The sequence below is a fragment of the Nicotiana tabacum genome, chromosome 22 (genome assembly GCF_000715075.1).
Source record: "Nicotiana tabacum cultivar K326 chromosome 22, ASM71507v2, whole genome shotgun sequence".
Taxonomy (NCBI): domain Eukaryota; kingdom Viridiplantae; phylum Streptophyta; class Magnoliopsida; order Solanales; family Solanaceae; genus Nicotiana; species Nicotiana tabacum.
Genome location: NC_134101.1, coordinates 191,806,703 through 191,812,702, shown reverse-complemented (window position 1 = coordinate 191,812,702; position 6,000 = coordinate 191,806,703).

Below are 6,000 nucleotides of genomic sequence, written 5' to 3'. Positions count from 1 at the left end.
AAATAATAATAATAAAAAAAATTGCAGGACCCTCAGTAAAGGTTTAAGAAATTTTTTAGAAGTCGGGAAGGACCGTTTAGCGAATTTCACGGCCCTCCCAAAAGATAATAACGCACTAGAATCTTTAGGCGCGGCTTTAGTAAATTACATTCCTAAATATGGGTGGGCATTTTATGCGGCCCGAATCCAAATCCTAAGACGTTGAATAGAGTGTGCCTAAGATTGCGGGTTCATTTGATGCGGCGCAATCCGAAAACATACTTTAAATGGCATTCACTCTCTCGAATAAATATGTATATGTAAAAGCAATAAAAAGTAGAATCAGCACATAGGTTATTCATGTAAAAATCAGATAATAGCTAAATGCAACAGTTGAGCGACCGTGCTAGAACCACGGAACTCGGAAATGCCTAACACCATCTCCCGGGTTAACAGAATTCCTTATCCGGATTTCTGGTTCGCAGACTGTAATATCGAGTCATTCTTTTTCTCGATTCGGGATTAAATTGGTGACTTGGGACACCCTAAATCTCCCAAGTGGCGACTCTGAAATAAATAAATAAATCCCGTTTCGATTATCCTTTAATTGAAAAAACTCCTTCACCCCTCGCGGAGGCGGAAAAAGGAGGTGTGACAGCTCTGGCAACTCCGCTGGGGAACGAACCCAGAATCTCTGGTTCAGGATTCAGAATTCGAGCTTGGAATAATTGTTGTATTCAGCTTTATCAGATTTTGTTACATGATCTGTGCATACTGTGCTAACTAATTGCTTTTACTGCTTTGATATTTTGTGAACTGTATATAAACTGTGTCGAAACCCATCTCCTCTCTTAGTCTTCTGAATTGTGAAGAAGGGTGTACGGTGTACGACTTCTTTTCTGTCTAGTGTCAAGTCCCAATTTAGAACGAGATTTGGATAAGTCGCAAAGCCGGTGAAGCTTCTGTATTCCCGGACTGTCGCCTCCTCCTCGGCTCGAGTTGTCCGCTCGGGTAAGCCAGGTCTAGAACAAACACCCAGGTTTTGAACCTAGAATAACTCAGCCTCATGTCAGATCCCTAGTAGGAACGCTTGTTTGCTTCATGTGCATTTTGATTTAGGGGACTCAACACAGGGGTTGGGTCCGTCTAGGGCTAGCAACCTGAAACGGAAAGACCATCCTGATGCATCCTAATTGTTTTCTGTGCATTTATTTGCTCTGGCCTGGATGTTGACCGGTTTTTTGAATTTTGGGAATGTTAGAAAATTAAGAAAAAGAGAAAAATAGCAGTTGGAGAGTTAACTAATGGTTTTGAAAAAAAACAATGCCCAAGTACTGTTGGAACTCTGGAAAATAAAAAAAAAAGTTTTATTTTTTGGTTTGTTTTACTAAAAAAAAGAGAAAAAAGAGAGAAGAAAAAAAAAAGAAAAAGGGTTGTTTTTTGGTTCGAAAAATAGGCTGTTATATTGTTTGTTAAAAAAAAAGATTTTTTTTTTGGAAAATAGGTTGTCTGTTGAAAAAAAGAAAAAGAAAAAAAAGGGGTCTTGTTTTAAAAGTAATGTTTTTTTATATTTTTTCTTATGAAATGTCAAAAATGAAAATGAAAAAGAGTCCTATTTTAAAATAGTGCGGTTAATTCGCCCGAACTACGCTGGTTTGATTCTCACCGGATGTGAGATACGTAGGCTACCCTCATCGGGTCCAACCCCACCTTTTGCTAAAATAGCCATAAACAAATAAATAATAAAAAAAAACATGTCAAAATTTTAATTCTGTCATAAAGAAATCGGGTGACACTGTTTTGTCAAAACATAGCCGAATGTTCCCGAAAGGGACGCCGGAAGGCTGACTTTGCATAAACAGCCACCTTTGGGTCATTTTTTAAGATTTGGTCCAATTGACCCACACATCCTTAAAATCTTCATCCCCGAGATGTTGAAAGGCCGTATTTGCAATATTGAGTTTTCTAATTTGAAAAACGATAAAAAGAGTCATAAATAAGTCAGGTGATGTTGTTTTGTCATAAATAGCCGAATGTTCCCGAAAAGGACGCCGGAAGGCTGACTTTGCATAAACAACCACCTCTTGGGTCATTCTTTTTAAGATTTGGTCCAGTTGACCCGCACAGCCTTAAAAATCTTCGCTTCTGAAGTGCTGAAAGGCCGCGTTTGAAAATCAAGTTTTTTATTTTTTTCCAATTTGAAAACACACAAAACAACTTATAAATAGTTTTATTTTTGAGTCGAATAAATTTTTTTTTTCTTTCTTAATCACCTTAATAAATGTGCGGGATGAGCACAAATCAAACCGAACCGTTCTTAGTCTTTAGCAAGGTCCCTCTGCAGCTCCACATGTGGTGGAATGATTTGGGAAATGATAGTAAGAAAATAGTGGAAAGAATTTTGGGAGGCCTCGTCAGTCTGTTAGATATCAAGCCAAGGACGGACGTCATTGAAGCTTTAATACCATTCTGGGATCCAACCCGTAATGTATTCCGCTTTGCAGACTTTGAGCTTACACCTACATTAGAGGAGATTGCGGGTTATGCAGGTTTAGATGGAAAATTGAGGGGGCAATATTTGCTTTCTCCTAGACCAGTGTCTCCACATGGGTTTTTGAATTTGCTACACATTATTCGGAAAGTGCAAGATGATGATTTGTCGGAAGGTTATTGTGCTCTTCAATTCTTATATCAGCGGTATGGTACTCCTTAGGGTTTCGAAGAACCGAACCTCGGACTAACTCATGGTGGGGACAGAAACAAGTGGGAGGCAAGACGTACTTTGGCATTCATAACAGCCTTCTTGGGAATCATGGTTTGTCCCCGCAAAGATAAGAAAATAGAGATAGGCCTTGTAGGGATGGCTGATGTTGCAATCAAAAAAACTAACAGTACTGTGGTCCCTTTGGTTTTGTCCGAAATCTACCGAGCCTTGACTATATGCTGAGAGGTAGGCAATTTCTTCCAGGGATGCAATTTATTACTCCCGCTGTGGATGTAAGAGCACCTCTGTCACCGAGCAGGATACATGAATCACGGGTTGACCGGAAAAAACTGTATCAGTGGTTGTGAGAAACGGATGATAGGCGTTGTATTCCCCGAAGGTGTCGAAGCATGGCTTGCACGATTAAGTTTAATGACGGCCGACCAAATTGAATGGGCATTTGGGTGGTTGCCTGATACTGAGGTGATATACATGTCGGCCGAGGAATGTCACATTCTTTTGATAGGAGTGCGTAGTATCCAACCATATGCTCCTCATCGGGTATTGCGCCAGCTAGGAAGATTTTAGGTAATTCCCACTGATGAAGATCTAAGCAAGCACGCCATTGAATTAAGCCCAGGAGTCGTATTCCTCGAAGAAAAAATTAGAAAGTTGTGGCACGAATGTAGATTTCTGGAGCCCAAGACTATGGTTCGAGAATTGGCTAAGGGTGAGGTAGACCCAACATACAATGCTTGGTTCGGTAAAAGGTTCCAGATTCATCTGAGACCTGCTAAAAGAGCTCATGTACAACAATTTACGGATGATTCGCAAGAGCAGTGGGGTTGGTTGGCAAGAGAAGAAGGTTACCGGGTTGAAATCGGGAAGCTGAAGCAACAAGTTGAAAGGCTTATATTTGAGAACCGCGTGCAAGTCGCCTCGGAACAGGGTGAAAAGAATAAATTAACCAAAGAAAACCAGGCACTAAGATCCCGAATTCGCCAAGTCAGTAAGAGTAACAACGACCGGCAGAAACGTCGCTCCGATGAAAGGTTGATAACAGAGCTGAGAAATCAAGTCGGCAAAAGCCGAGAGGATTTGGAGAGATACGAGGCTTGCATAGCAAGAATGCGGGTCAGATGGGAAAAAGGGACAATGGCACGGAGGAAGCATCTACAACAAGTCATAGGGGATTCTGAAATAAGCATGGGACTATTAAGAGAGACAAACTCTACCCTTCAGGAGCAGGTCTTTAAACAAGCCCGAGATGCCCGGGCAGACAGAAGGCGCTGTTATGATTTGATGGCCATAATGGAAAAACGAATGGAGAGGTTTCAGGATCAACTCGCTGACAATGCTCAAATACTGGGCTAAAGAACCGACAAATAGAATAACTGTTCAGGGAAAGGGATAACATCCGGGGAAGGATTGATGATATTGGGCACTACATCTACATGAGATGCCTAACATGTGAGCAAATACTTTGTGATACCCTCCTTGCCTCCATCATGGGCTACGTCCACCGGATCATGAATGAGTTGAAGAGCTTGTAGAGGGGTCTTACACCAAAACCCGCGAAAAGGCCGAATGATGCCTCGCGAGTACCTAAGTTGAAATCTTTAATGTGTCCCTAGTTCAAGTTTGCACTTGTTTGTTTTTCAGAGTCTGTTATTTACCCGTATGTTCTCTTCAAACATTTTTAAATGTAGAGTCTGTATTTCGTTTGTTTTCTTTCAAAACACAATTTGTAATAACATATTTGGGTAATAGAAAATTGGGTATTTATTTTACGGATGCATGAACTACGCCTGGTCTGATTCGTGCGGGGTCATGATACGTAGGCAATCTATATAGGATTCGACTTTAATTCTAAAAAAAAGAAAAAAAAGAGAGAGAAGAAGAAAAGGAAGGTCCCTAAAACATTCGAAAGAGGCACCAAATAAAATAAGCCGGAATGATGCATGCGGTCAAAGCAAAAGCATGTTAGAAATGGTTAATTGCCTAAGAACATTGCATCCCCCAACGTGCAATTACAATATCTATTAAGACTCTAACACTAACAAGTTTGTTGTTTTTCCAATCAATACCAGTTAGTTTGTTAGAGCATACTGGCACCGTACCATTATCAAACAAGATCGAAAGGTCCTATACCAGAAAGCATGACTGGGTCAGACAACAGCGTTGAGTCAGAAAAGACAGCCAATCAGATGCTGAAGGAAGCCCTGGAGAAAATGGAAAAAATGAGGCTGGAAATGAATGAGGTGCAGATAGCCTTAGCTAGAGCCCAGAAGGGGCAGGAACTACCCGTTACTCCTACCCTCCAACCAGTACACACGCCGGAATACCCCTCCACCGGCCCTTCAACGAGTTTCCCAAGCCATCACTACTATCAGGGAAGAGAGGCTTATGATCCCCAAGCTCCACCACCCAGTCAAAACCCTCCTCCACCAAATGTTCCCGTCTTTGTGGCACCTCCCCCAGCCCCATTGCACAGATCATCCAGTGAGCCACTGTTTCAGGCTCACGACACACAATATTACCCCCCTGAACTCACATTCAAAGCACCCGAGCCACATACCTATAATCCCCACTTTGAGGTCCCGACAGAGATTGAAAAGCCGGCTAAAAGCCCAGAGCAGGACAAAGTGATGCGGAAATTTAAAAGCCTGGAGCAGTCCTTCAGGAACATACACGGGTTAGGCAACCAGGTCAGCGTGGCCTACAAGGATCTATGCCCTTTTCCTGACGTTCAATTACCAGCAGGGTTCAAGATGCCCAAGTTCGATTTGTACGAAGGGCATGGTGATCCTATGGCACATCTACGGGGCTTTTGTAGCAAAATGAGGGGAGCAGGGGGAAAAGATGAGCTACTGATATCTTACTTTGGCCAGAGTTTGAGCGGGTCGGCACTGGAGTGGTATACATGACAAGATCCGAGCAGGTGGTACACCTGGGATGACTTGGCACATGCATTTGCAGGACACTTCCAATACAACCTTGAGATAGTCCCAGACTGTCTCACATTGCTGAAGCTTGAGAAGAAACCCAGAGAGAGCTTTCGGGAATTTGGGTTCCGATGGAGAGAACAGGTAGCCAGAGTTGATCCCCCAATGAGAGAGGGAGAAATGGTGGATTACTTTCTACAAACTCTTGAGCCAACTTACTTCGGTCACTTGGTGATTTCAGTTGGCAAATCATTCAATGAAGTGGTGAAAATGGGAGGAATGATAGAAAAGGGACTTAAGTCCAATAAGATCCTGAGTTACTCAGCAATCAAGGCAACGACTCAGGCCATTCAGAGTGGCGCGGGAGGTGCG